Here is a 14,620-nt window from a genome sequence, read left to right on the forward strand (position 1 = left end):
ATTTTCTAATGAATCTCTTGATTGGTGTTCTTAATATTAGCATGATACTCAAATCGCTGGCTTGAGCTGCATGCACAAGTCCTTACACTGAAGTACCAAATAGGATTGATTGTTGAATTGAACTAACTATTCCACTTGCACATTTAAAAACAAAGAAATCATCAAAGAAAAAAGAATTTGACTCCTGGGAAAGATTAGGTAAGTTAATGAGAAGTGGCAAGTTAGTTTGGATAACCAGTTCCCCCCAAAACAAATTGACATTGAATTGACATTGAAGTGACTACTTTGATCCCTTTTATTGGATCTAAGAAGTCAATTTAGAGATCCTTACCTCTTCTATTCTTCCCGTCTCCTCTACCCTCCTTTCCAAATTCTTCGTCTAATTATAGTGATTTGATCTTCATTGAAGATTAAATTAGCCCTAATTAGGTCAAATTATTCATTTTAGATCACTAATTGAATTACCCTACTAGCTTCCTTGGACGATACCTACTCTTACCTTTATACGTCTTAAGTTAGGGTTTTATAAATTGTATTGCATAAGCTGAAATCAACAACGATAAGGGTTTAGAATTGGATAATTCACCCCTTATTTTTGTCTTCTCACCCAATCGCTGGCACACTAAGCGCATAGAGAGGCCCGCACACTAGGGACGCATAGAGGCCCAACAACAGGCACACAAAGGTCTTGTTGAGAAGTTTGCGTGGGCATGCGAGAGATGATGGATAGGCTGGTGGGAAGAATGTTCCTGGTTGCAACAGGGGACGGTCTCGCTTAAATTTCTACAGGTTAAGTACCAGGTGCTTTGAAACAAGAGCGCATTTCTCTTTCCGTCTCTACCCTCTTTTCACTCTATCTCTTTCTCTCACCGATACCCTCTTATCTCTACTGATCATTTGCTCACTCTCCCTCTAGACCAACACCGACATTTTGTCTCAACCCTGTCGTTTTCTCTCTCTTACATCAGACTCCTCCTGTCGTGACTATTTTGTCCACCATGTGTTTCAATCTATCTCTATCTCTCCGTATCAATATCACGTTCTCTGGCAAGTGACAAACAGATATCTTTTGCTCTCTCTACCTTCCCTGATCTTTCCTTGTCTATCTCGCCTCGACCCACGTATCTATCTCTTTATCTTCCTCTTCCTCTCACTGTTTCTCTCTCTCCCTCTCTCTAACTATCAACCTATCCATCTATATTTCTTTCTCTTTCTCTCTCTATTTATCTATTTCTGTATCGATCTATATGTCTCTCTCTCTCCATCCTCCGGTATCTATTTGTCGTGACTATTAATCCTTCTATATCTCTTTCTATCTTTCCTCGTCGAATTTTCTTTCCTAGATTATAGCTTATCCATTTATCTACAACACCGCTGCTCCATATCGTTTCCTAGAGCTACTTCCTGACTAATGGTATTCTCTGAATTTGGAATCTGATCATTTATTGGAGAAATATCAAAGGTCTCGACCTATTTCTCTAAAAGTAAATGGTTTTGATAATACCATCGAACTGGAAGTTATCAACTCTCTCTACCTTCCCTGATCTTTCCTTGTCTATCTCGCCTCGACCCACGTATCTATCTCTTTATCTTCCTCTTCCCCTCACTGTTTCTCTCTCTCTCCCTCTCTCTAACTATCAACCTATCCATCTATATTTCTTTCTCTTTCTCTCTCTCTATTTATCTATTTCTGTATCGATCTATATGTCTCTCTCTCCATCCTCCGGTATCTATTTGTCGTGACTATTAATCCTTCTATATCTCTTTCTATCTTTCCTCGTCGAATTTTCTTTCCTAGATTATAGCTTATCCATTTATCTACAACACCGCTGCTCCATATCGTTTCCTAGGAGCTACTTCCTGACTATTGGTATTCTCTGAATTTGAAATCTGATCATTTATTGGAGAAATATCAAAGGTCTCGACCTATTTCTCTAAAAGTAAATGGTTTTGATAATACCATCGAACTGGAAGTTATCAACTCTGTCTAATGCAATGCACCAAGTCTAGCCGTACGATCCGGATCTTCAACCGTCACTTTCTCTCTCGGACTACGTCTCTTTTTGTCACGAAGGAGAGACTCACTTTGGATATCTATACAGATAGAGTAACATGCGAGCTGGAATATTTGCTCCCTGATTTGGACATGGAGATTAGTTTTGTGGATTAAAGAAAGGGGATAGAGAGAGAGAGGAAAAGAAGGAGATAGAAGGGAGAGAAAGGTAGGGGGAGGGAGAGAGAGGGGAGAGGGGAAGAGAGAGAGAGGAAAAGGAGACAGAAGGGAGAGAGATAGAAGGGGGAGAGGGGAGAGAGAGGGGAAGAGAAGGAGAGAGAGGGGGCAGAGGAGAGAGGGAGAGATGGGGAGAGGGAGGAGGAGAGAGAGAGAAACCGCTTCAACGCTGGTCTCCGGCGGCGGTCCACATCAGCAACAAGCCAGCCCATGTTCCTGGTGGGCCCAACCAAGAAAGACAATCTTATGATCTCCCAACTAGAGAAAACCGCTAAAGTATTTGCATAGGACCCACCGCCCAGGCTCCCTTCTCCCTTTATAAAACCAACCGACCTCCCCTCCACAGCCCATCATCAACTTCTCTCTTCAGCTCTTTATCTCTCTACAGCTCTTGATCTCTCTACCGCTCTTCTTCTCTACAGCTCTTCTTCTCTCTCTTACAGCTCTACATCTCCCTCCCTAACTCAGGAAAGAAGAAGGCAGAAACAAGCCAGCTTTTCTCTCTACACATCCAGCCATGGCACCAGCGGCGGGCTTCGTACTCGGCGTTCTCCTCTTCGCGACGGTTCTCCGGTCGAGCGCCGCCCAGGGCGGCTGGCAGAACGCCCACGCCACCTTCTACGGCGGCGGCGACGCCTCCGGCACAATGGGTACGTATTTCCCCTCTTGAGAGATAGAGAACGAGATGCGCATGAGAAGAGAGATGGACAGATCGCCAGTTTCTGTGAGGGATCGATCCTTGTCTCTCTCTCATCTTCGGTGGCCAGAGACAGATAGGCAAGTAAAGAAAGAGATGATAAAAAAGTGGGTAGCTGGATGGAGAGACATCGGTACCCAATAAACATAACGAGGAGTGACTGAGTGGCAGAGAGGAAGAGAGATAGATGGACGGAGAGAAAACAAAGAGAAGAGATGAATCTCACATCGCTTCTCTAGAAAATCGCGACCCAAAAAGAGTTCTCGAGTTTTAGAGTTATAGAAAAGTATATAACTGTCGAGACATGTCAAGAGAGATAGAGAGCTGTACAGAGTTGTAAAAAGAGATAGAGGGAGACCAATGGAGGGACGTAGAGAACTATAAAGGGAGAGAGTACTAGAGACTGATATATGTAGAGAGTTGTAGAGGAGAGATAGGTGCAGAGATTTGTAAAGAGAGAGTGAGGGGTGTAAAGACAGAGATAGACACAGAGGAAGAAAACTGAACTAAAAATTGATAATGATGCAGGTGGGGCATGCGGATACGGAAACCTATACAGCCAGGGTTATGGGACGAACACGGCGGCGCTAAGCACGGCGCTGTTCAACAACGGGCTGAGCTGCGGATCCTGCTACACGATCAAGTGCGCCGGCGACCCAAAATGGTGCTTACCGGAACCATCACCGTCACGGCCACCAACTTCTGCCCGCCCAACCCTTCCATCCCCAGCGACAACGGCGGCTGGTGCAACCCCGCGCGAGCACTTCGACTTAGCCCAGCCCGCCTTCCTCAAAATCGCCCAGTACCGCGCCGGCATCGTCCCCGTCGCCTACCAGCGCGTCCCCTGCGTGAAGTCCGGCGGAATCCGCTTCACCGTCAACGGCCACAGCTTCTTCAACCTCGTTCTCGTCACCAACGTCGGAGGCGCTGGCGACGTCGTCGCCGTTGCCTTGAAGACTCCCACCTCCGACTGGCAGGCCCTCTCGCAACTGGGGCCAGAACTGGCAAAGCAACGCCAACCTCGGTAGCCAGAGCCTCTCCTTCAAGGTCACCACCAGCGACGGAAGGACGGTCGTCAGCTACGACGTCGCCCCTCGCGGCTGGTCCTTTGGCCAGACCTTCGAGGGCAACCAGTTCTAGCCGGTTCGGGCTGCGGCGCCACGTCTGGAGCCCGCCTGCATACACTTTAAACTGTTTTACCGATTTGTATTATTCATGGAATGGGTGCCCTCGGCTGGCCCTGCCGCCATTGGCAGGGCCCAAGCTGAAGGGGTGATCTTTAGTGGTAGAAGAAAGTGAAAGAAAAGAAATTGCGTCAGCAGAAAACATCGTATCTATTGAATAAACAAATGTCCTTCCAAATTTAAATGCCCTTCTATCGACAATTCAAAGTATGCAGAAGACCAAGGAAACCTAGTGGAAAACATATAATTAGACATAGAATGGAAAACCTCAAAACCTAAACGGCCTACTCTCATGTAATTTACGTGTTTAATATCACTCAAATAAAAATAAATCATGGTTGTGAAGGGTTTAAATAATCTATTACACCCCTAGGACGAAGTGTAATTTTGTTTTTTGTATTTGATGGCATTTTATTAATTTTTTTCTGACATTAATTTTATAATTTTAAATGCTAAAAAACAGAAATTACCTGCTCCGCGATCACTGAACTGCGCGGTGGCGTTGGTAGAGTGGCGGCAGAGCAGAGACGCGCGGTGGTGAAGCGACGTTGGAGCATCAACACAACGGTGGCAGAGCGGTGGTGGGATTATATATTCTTTAATCAATGAATATAATTTTATTGTTTTTTTCGGTTTTTATATGGCGGGTTCGACCTTGTTCGATCCAGTTTCGACCAGTTCAAACTGGTTGACCTTTTGGACTTACCAAAAATCAAGTAAGTGCTCACTGTTGATACCTCCGTGCCGGTGGGTGCAGCTGGCGCGCGCGTGATCGGCGGGCAAGTGTGCTCATGAAGACGCATGCCGCAGTGCACACCAATGGACAAGGACAGCGAAGATAGAAATAATTTGAGTTTGAAAGGTTCAAAAGTGAAAATTTTAATGAAAAGTTTCTAGGGACGAAGTGGAGAGAGCAGCAGAGTCTAGAGAGCAATAGAGATGGATTTAGAGAGAGAACGAAACGGTTTTAGGGAGAGAAAAGGTCCAAATGAGGAGATAGAGAGATAAAATGAAGAAGAGGGTAGAAGGAGTTTGAGATGGAATTTGAAAGTGCAAATGAAGGAGATTTTTCTATGAAATTGGGGAGGATGAACTTGGCCTATGGATGAAGTCTAGGTACAGAAAGGGTGGATTCTAGAGAGAGAAAGTATGGAAAATGAGTGTTTAGAGTGAGAAAGTGTTGTTTTAAAGGGACGATGGATAGATAATCATGGGAAAATGTAGACCTAAGTTCTTAAAAACCTCAGTGGAAGTTTACTGAGCCCTCAATGCTTCCTCTCAAGTCTGAGTCCTTAGATTTTTCCAGGATAAGGCATTTCTCAATGCATTCAATAGATGTGGCTAAGAGACAACTGCAATAACCTTACCTTAAGCATGTAGAACAACCTGGATTCTGACATATGCCGCATCTTGCTAGCCAGCCACTTGCTAGCGCACCTCCAGAACGAGGGGAAATGAAGGAGAAAACAGCATATTTATACATTGGAACAAATACTAAAATACCACTTTGGGCATGTTCTATGCTCTTTTTCTGCCCTTTTGCCTCTTTTTATCCATTGATTTAGAGCTTCCGTAGTAATCTTTAGCTTCTTTCTTTGTAAGTCTTTTGAAGCCCAATGGGCATGCCAGGTTGTGGCCCGCTTCTCAGACCTCTCTTTGTAGGCCCACAGCACCTTTTGCACCTTTCTTGCCCCTATTGAGAATTACTCAACTCTCAAAAATTTCCAACTCTTTAAGAATTACCATCTTCTCATTCATACAAATTCTGCACATGTGAAACTATAGAATACGATCAGCAATACAATTTATTGACTTCAAAGAAGTCAAGGAGTTTAGTAAAAAATAACCATAATGTGCAAAATTAGAATTTACAGCTATTGCACAAATATTTAGTTCATTCAAGTGATAAAATGATAAGTTAATAATACCAAAAATCCTAACGTATGGAAATATACACGGGTTTATCATGTTATTAGCATGCAAGAGCGGTGACATCTCGATATAATTTTTAAATATCTTATGCAGCGCATATATATTATATAGTTATAATCCTTTCAAATAACCCTTGTGAGACTAATGCGTAATCCTTTTTTCCTAGAACATGTGGTGCGATCTGGACATTCCGTCTAGATCAGATGGTGAGAAAGGCCACCCGCTATTTCTCCCTCATCCAATTACTTTTTCTGTGCAATATGGCTGCCTAAGGACGCTTTGAGTCAGATTGTACAGCAGAGGATCACCCGCCCAACATTTTCACCCTACTCATTTTTGATTGCCCATATGGCTCAATTTGGGCAGTTCTGTCCATATTGAATTGCTGAGAGAATATTGACATATGATATATGTGCATAGTGAGATCCATAGGCACATGTCCATCCTCCCAGTAGCTTTGGAGTATGGAGTTTGGCGGGCTGTTATCCTCTAAAACTTGTCATTGATTTCTTAAAGAGATCATATCTGTGCTTGCCAAACCTTTTGGTGTAATAATTAGACCTTAATCACCTTTGCTCTCTCTATATTTCTACCTACGACTTGTCCTCAATTTACTCAGAATTATCAGATCTTAGACTTGTTGCAAAGCTAGTCCAGTTTCTTCCTAAATACATGATTCATATATCTCAGCCAACCTCATTTATTCATCTAATTTTCTGAATTACCTCAGAATGTTTGACATTGTTATGCCCCATTCCTTGTGGATTCAACTCCACACGCCACTACACTTTGTTTTTAAGCATAAGCTCAGAGCGTTCTACTTGATTTTACTCACGTGTAATTTTGTGTTTTCAATTAACATAAAAGACGCTTGCCACTACACTTTATGCTATTTAAACTGTGCTTCTAGCTTTGTTTTAAGTTTTTCAGCCCTTGAGTCAGAGCGTTTGGTGTGCTTGGGGTGCTTCTGATTGATGGTCCGACAACAATAGACACATGTGATAAAGTGATTTTTAGTACTAAAAATATACACATTTTAGAATTACTTTATTATTTTTATATCTATTTTTCTATAAATTTCCTTCCATATATTTGTTCTTAAAAATCTTCAACATGACCATTTGTTCTCCCTAAAATCCTAAATAGTGCTTTAAGACTAGAGTTTATCTCATGTCAAAATGTTTTGGAATTATTAGTCCAGTAAACTTTAAGTGAAAAACAAGAAGAACAAAAAAAGTATTCTAGTGGCTAGTTGAATTAAGAAACACGCCAGTAGTCCAGCGAGTCACCAGCCAATGAGTTCATGACACTGACTTTAGCCAGTAGCCATCGAGCACGGCCACACAAGGAGCCCACTGAAAACACCCTAAATTTGGTGTTTAATTCAATTTATTAGCATAAGTTTCTTCATCTAAAGAGTTTAAAATAGACTTGTTATCATATATTTACATGTTAATTATTATTCCAAGTGAATTCTGATTTTATTCTAATTTCATGTTTATTTAAGAATTTTATGGAACTTATTTAAGCTTGGAATAACTCTGCTTAAATGGAAATGCAGGTTTAAAAAATAATTTTAATGTCAATTGACGTTGGATGAATTACTGAACATTCTAGATTTTTCTAGAATTTTATTGAATTTGTGTGGAATTGTTTAGGAAGAAATGAATTTTAAGTAGAAAAGGATATAATCATAAGCAATTTGGGAGTTTAAAGTAATTTCTAAAGTGAGAGGGACTCTTTTTAAATTGTGGTTACAAATTGCGCTTAAAAAGCTTCTCGCACTTCATGTGGTTGAATAAAAATAATTGCGGGTCTTGTCGAATTAATCTCAATTTTTCTATGGTTTTTCTTAGGAAATATGGAGGAGAGAGAAACATATGGTGATAATCTCAAACTTAGGGGTGTTAATTCATCGTTGGTAATTGAGATTATTCAATAAAAGTTATATTTAATGGTGCTTACTTAAGAATATTTAGTTAGTGATGAGTATGGACCGTGTCCCCATGGAACACTGATTAAGGAATTAAGTTCTTATTATAGCGATGATCCATGGGAAAAGAGATGAAAAGGAAAGTAGAGTATGTGAGCAAGGGATCTCGAGCAAAAGGATATAAGTTATATGCTCATTTATTTAGTAAAGAAAAGAGTGTTTAACATGAATTATGCGAAGCGGCATGGGCATGAGTTAGGTAATCTGGAGGACACGATGGTGGACGAGTGTGTGAAGGATGGTAGTGAAATAAAGTAAAATGGACAGGATAGGGAGACGAGGTACGAGGATACAAGAAAGTAAAATGTAAGTGAAAAGAATACGATAAAGCCTAATTACGCTAACTATGATATCGGGAAAATAAACAACGTAAGGCGAAGACGCTTACCTTAGATCCTTACGTTTTTCCAGGATCAGGGCAATTTATGAGGGCTAGTAAGCTCACCCTCTTCTCCAATGCTTCTGCCCACACAGGACACCAAGAACACACTTGATGGATCTCAAAACTCACTATCTTTCAATCAGCCCACACAGGTAGAAAGCAAGTTCAAGATGAATTTTACAGTGATCCAGGCCTCTATTTATACATCACGAGATATGGATGAAAGGAGGAGAAGAAGACGAAGCAGGGCTGAACATTTCAGCTCAATCTGAGTTGTAGATCAAACGTTATGGCTGTTTGAAGCAGGGCTGAACATTTCAGCCAATCCTAGGCCTTGATTCTTTCTTTCTCCTCCCCAGCTTCCTCATCGCACTTCCGTTAAGAAGTCAAAGCGCTTGAAATTCTGTGCATTTTGTATTCGTGAATGCGCTTTTTGGAGTCCAATGTACCTAAAAATGATAAACAGAAAGAGTGAAATAATAAATAAAAAGAAAGAAAGACTCTTTCTCGAGGATGACCTGGCGGCACGTCAGTGCCATAAAACCTCTTTCTTTTTTTCTTTCTTTTGTTTAAAATAAGTGGACACGAAATCAGCATCGCTCGTGCCATTTCAAAGAAAAAGAAATAAATAAAAGTATGTTTTGTCCCTTGTGCCTTGGTCCACATGTCATCTAATGCAAAAATGTGTGGTCCCAAAAACCTGTCAGTCATAAGTGCAATCATCGGTTCGCAAATTGCTAAGCAATGATTGGCTGGTAATGATTGGCTGATGCCTATCATTAACTTAGCTAATGAGTGGCTGGCCCCAATCTTCTGCAAGGACTAGGATTTGTCGCCTTCTGAAAGTTCTAGAAAAATCATATTCTGTCTCAAAATTATATTCTTTGAAAATCGCTCGTAAGAAAATTTCCACGAAAGACACAAAATGTAGAAAAGTCAGGAATTCATTCTAAAAATAGATGAAATCATTTTTAGCTTGATTACACGCAAATATGAGTGATCCAATGCAAATAGACATCTAAATATAATCATATTAGCATACTTAATATGAAAGTTATTAGAGGGGCCTATCTCCTATTATTGTTTGGTGGCGTCAGTTTTTTAGTGGGCCCACGCGATAAAATCTCGATGGTTCAAAAAGAACTGACGACTTAAATGCAATCGGTAGAGGCATCTTTTGAGGCGCTAAGTGCACCGCCCGTGGTCTGCATACAAAGATGCACACACATGAGATGACGTTGCAACACCAGATAGGTTGCCTCGTAAAGCGCACAGGTAAGTGCAAATTGATACGTATTTTATTTATTTTTATTTCCTCGGGCACACGGGCATGGCGAGACAGAACTGCCAAAATGCAGTTAAAATTTTCCAGCCCATCAGGAAGCGACACAACATTGCGTGTAATTCAAAATTTAATTAAAAAATGATATATTGATCCAATGGCTAAGATAGGTCAATATTTATTTATTAATTGCTCTTAATCCTGGAGTAGTTTTGAGTTCACAATTTATGGGTTTGCTCATATTGGCCTCTTCTCTCTATCTCTATGTTTGGATCATTCAGATCAAGGCTAGATCGAGCGACAGAATCATTACTTGTTGGGAGTAAAACGGCAGTGTTTACCATTTAACCTAAATACAAAGATAGAAATTCAAATGGATGAGGTCATTATGGAAGGGGCTGTTTCACATGTGCAAGACAGATAAGAGAACCAGCCCAGATCAACTATATTTGCTTCTTTGTATTTATTTTTTAAATTTTTTCGTGTAATTTAGATTATTTTCTAATGAATCTCTTGATTGGTGTTCTTAATATTAGCATGATACTCGAAATCGCTTGGCTTGAGCTGCATGCACAAGTCCTTACACTGAAGTACCAAATAGGATTGATTGTTGAATTGAACTAACTATTCCACTTGCACATTTAAAAACAAAGAAATCATCAAAGAAAAAAAAGAATTTGACTCCTGGGAAAGATTAGGGTAAGTTAATGAGAAGTGGCAAGTTAGTTTGGATAACCAGTTCCCCCCAAAACAAATTGACATTGAATTGACATTGAAGTGACTACTTTGATCCCTTTTATTGGATCTAAGAAGTCAATTTAGAGATCCTTACCTCTTCTATTCTTCCCGTCTCCTCTACCCTCCTTTCCAAATTCTTCGTCTAATTATAGTGATTTGATCTTCATTGAAGATTAAATTAGCCCTAATTAGGGTCAAATTATTCATTTTAGATCACTAATTGAATTACCCTACTAGCTTCCCTTGGACGATACCTACTCTTACCTTTATACGTCTTAAGTTAGGGTTTTATAAATTGTATTGCATAAGCTGAAATCAACAACGATAAGGGTTTAGAATTGGATAATTCACCCCTTATTTTTGTCTTCTCACCCAATCGCTGGCACACTAAGCGCATAGAGAGGCCCACACACTAGGGATGCATAGAGGCCCAACAACAGGCACACAAAGGTCTTGTTGAGAAGTTTGCGTCGGCATGCGAGAGATGATGGATAGGCTGGTGGGAAGAATGTTCCTGGTTGCAACAGGGGACGGTCTCGCTTAAATTTCTACAGGTTAAGTACCAGGTGCTTTGAAACAAGAGCGCATTTCTCTTTCCGTCTCTACCCTCTTTTCACTCTATCTCTTTCTCTCACCGATACCCTCTTATCTCTACTGATCATTTGCTCACTCTCTCTAGACCAACACCGACATTTTGTCTCAACCCTGTCGTTTTCTCTCTCTTACATCAGACTCCTCACTGTCGTGACTATTTTGTCCACCATGTGTTTCAATCTATCTCTATCTCTCCGTATCAATATCACGTTCTCTGGCAAGTGACAAACAGATATCTTTTGCTCTCTCTACCTTCCCTGATTTTTCCTTGTCTATCTCGCTTCGACAGACGTATCTATCTCTCTATCTTCATCTTCATCTCACTGTCTCTCTCTCTCCCTCTCTCTAACTGTCAACCTATCTATCTATATTTCTTTCTCTTTCTCTCTCTATTTAATTATTTCTGTATCTATCAATATGTCTCTCTCTCCATCCTCCGTTATCTATTTGTCGTGACTATTTAGCCATCTATATCTCTCTCTATCTCTCCTCGTCGAATTTTCTTTCCTAGATTATAGCTTATCCATTTATCTACAACACCGCTACTCCATATCGTTTCCTAGGAGCTACTTCCTGACTATGGGTATTCTCTGAATTTGGAATCTGATCATTTATTGGAGAAATATCAAAGGTCTCGACCTATTTCTCTAAAAGTAAATGCGTTTGATAATACCATCGAACTGGAAGTTATCAACTCTCTCTACCTTCCTGATCTTTCCTTGTCTATCTCGCCTCGACCCACGTATCTATCTCTTTATCTTCCTCTTCCTCTCACTGTTTCTCTCTCTCTCCTCTCTCTAACTATCAACCTATCCATCTATATTTCTTTCTCTTTCTCTCTCTATTTATCTATTTCTGTATCGATCTATATGTCTCTCTCTCTCCATCCTCCGGTATCTATTTGTAGTGACTATTAATCCTTCTATATCTCTTTCTATCTTTCCTCGTCGAATTTTCTTTCCTAGATTATAGCTTATCCATTTATCTACAACACCGCTGCTCCATATCGTTTCCTTGGAGCTACTTCCTGACTATTGGTATTCTCTGAATTTGGAATCTGATCATTTATTGGAGAAATATCAAAGGTCTCGACCTATTTCTCTAAAAGTAAATGGTTTTGATAATACCATCGAACTGGAAGTTATCAACTCTGTCTAATGCAATGCACCAAGTCTAGCCGTACGATCCGGATCTTCAACCGTCACTTTCTCTCGGACTACGTCTCTTTTTGTCACGAAGGAGAGACTCACTTTGGATATCTATACAGATAGAGTAACATGCGAGCTGGAATATTTGCTCCTGATTTGGACATGGAGATTAGTTTTGTGGATTAAAGAAAGGGATAGAGAGAGAGAGGAAAAGAAGGAGATAGAAGGGAGAGAAAGGTAGGGGGAGGGAGATAGAGGGGGGGGGAGGGGGAGAGAGAGAGAGAGGAAAAGGAGACAGACGGGGAGAGAGAGAGAAGGGGGGAGAGGGGGGGAGGGAGGGGAAGGGAAGGGGAGGGGGGGGGGCAGAGGAGAGAGGGAGAGATGGTGAGAGGGAGTGAGGAGAGAGAGAGAAACCGCTTCAACGCTGGCTCGGCGGCGGTCCACATCAGCAACAAGCCAGCCCATGTTCCTGGTGGGCCCAACCAAGAAAGACAATCTTATGATCTCCCAACTAGAGAAAACCGCAAAGTATTTGCATAGGACCCACCGCCCAGGCTCCTTCTCTCCTTTATAAAACCAACCGACCTCCTCCACAGCCCATCATCAACTTCTCTCTTCAGCTCTTTATCTCTCTACAGCTCTTTATCTCTCTACAGCTCTTCTTCTCTCTACAGCTCTTCTTCTCTCTTACAGCTCTACATCTCGCTCTCTAACTCAGGAAAGAAGAAGGCAGAAACAAGCCAGGTTTTCTCTCTACACATCCAGCCATGGCACCAGCGGCGGGCTTCGTACTCGGCGTTCTCCTCTTCGCGACGGTTCTCCGGTCGAGCGCCGCCCAGGGCGGCTGGCAGAACGCCCACGCCACCTTCTACGGCGGCGGCGACGCCTCCGGCACAATGGGTACGTATTTCCTCCTTGGAGAGATAGATAACGAGATGCGCATGAGAAGAGAGATGGACAGATCGCCAGTTTCTGTGAGGGATCGATCCTTTTCTCTCTCTCAGCTTCGGTTGCCAGAGACAGATAGGCAAGTAAATAAAGAGATGATAAAAAATTGGGTAGCTAGATGGAGAGACATCGGTACCCAATAAACATAACGAGGGAGTGACTGAGTGGCAGAGAGGAAGAGAGAGATAGATGGACGGAGAGAAAAACAAAGAGAAGAGATGAATCTCGCATCGCTTCTCTAGAAAATCGCGACCAAAAAGAGTTCTCGAGTTTTAGAGTTCTAGAAAAGTAAATAAATGTAGAGAACTGTAACGAGAGATAGCGAGCTGTACAGAGTTGTAAAAGAGATAGAGGAGAGCAATGGAGGGACGTAGAGAAATATAAAGGGAGAGAGGACTAGAGACTGATATAGGTAGAGAGTGGTAGAGGGAGAGATAGGTGCAGAGCTTTGTAAAGAGAGAGTGAGGGGTGTAAAGACAGAGATAGACACAGAGGAAGAAAACTGAACTAAAAATTGGATAATGATGCAGGTGGGGCATGCGGATACGGAAACCTATACAGCCAGGGTTATGGGACGAACACGGCGGCGCTAAGCACGGCGCTGTTCAACAACGGGCTGAGCTGCGGATCCTGCTACACGATCAAGTGCGCCGGCGACCCAAAATGGTGCTTACCCGGAACCATCACCGTCACGGCCACCAACTTCTGTCCGCCCAACCTTCCATCCCCAGCGACAACGGCGGCTGGTGCAGCCCCCCGCGCGAGCACTTCGACTTAGCCCAGCCCGCCTTCCTCAAAATCGCCCAGTACCGCGCCGGCATCGTCCCCGTCGCCTACCAGCGCGTCCCCTGCGTGAAGTCCGGCGGAATCCGCTTCACCGTCAACGACCACAGCTTCTTCAACCTCGTTCTCGTCACCAACGTCGGAGGCGCTGGCGACGTCGTCGCCGTTGCCTTGAAGACTCCCACCTCCGACTGGCAGGCCCTCTCTCGCAACTGGGGCCAGAACTGGCAAAGCAACGCCAACCTCGGTAGCCAGAGCCTCTCCTTCAAGGTCACCACCAGCGACGGAAGGACGGTCGTCAGCTACGACGTCGCCCCTCGCGGCTGGTCCTTTGGCCAGACCTTCGAGGGCAACCAGTTCTAGCCGGTTCGGGCTGCGGCGCCACGTCTGGAGCCCGCCTGCATACACTTTAAACTGTTTTACCGATTTGTATTATTCATGGAATGGGTGCCTCGGCTGGCCCTGCCGCCATTGGCAGGGCCCAAGCTGAAGGGGTGATCTTTAGTGGTAGAAGAAAGTGAAAGAAAAGAAATTGCGTCAGCAGAAAACATCGTATCTATTGAATAAACAAATGTCCTTCCAAATTTAAATGCCCTTCCAAATTTAAATGCCCTTCTATCGACAATTCAAAGTATGCAGAAGACCAAGGAAACCTAGTGGAAAACATATAATTAGACATAGAATGGAAAACTCAAAACCTAAACGGCCT

General features: G+C 42.5%; 2 pseudogenes; both read left to right on the top strand.

Moving 5' to 3' along the window:
• The first annotated feature begins 2,747 nt into the window (after window positions 1–2,747).
• Window positions 2,748–4,277, top strand: LOC144706558 (expansin-A10 pseudogene; annotated as a pseudogene).
• An 8,670-nt stretch (window positions 4,278–12,947) lies between these two features.
• Window positions 12,948–14,357, top strand: LOC144706559 (expansin-A10 pseudogene; annotated as a pseudogene).
• Window positions 14,358–14,620: the final 263 nt, after the last annotated feature.

This window comes from Wolffia australiana, chromosome 8 (assembly GCF_029677425.1).
Source record: "Wolffia australiana isolate 7733 chromosome 8, ASM2967742v1".
NCBI classification, from domain to species: domain Eukaryota; kingdom Viridiplantae; phylum Streptophyta; class Magnoliopsida; order Alismatales; family Araceae; genus Wolffia; species Wolffia australiana.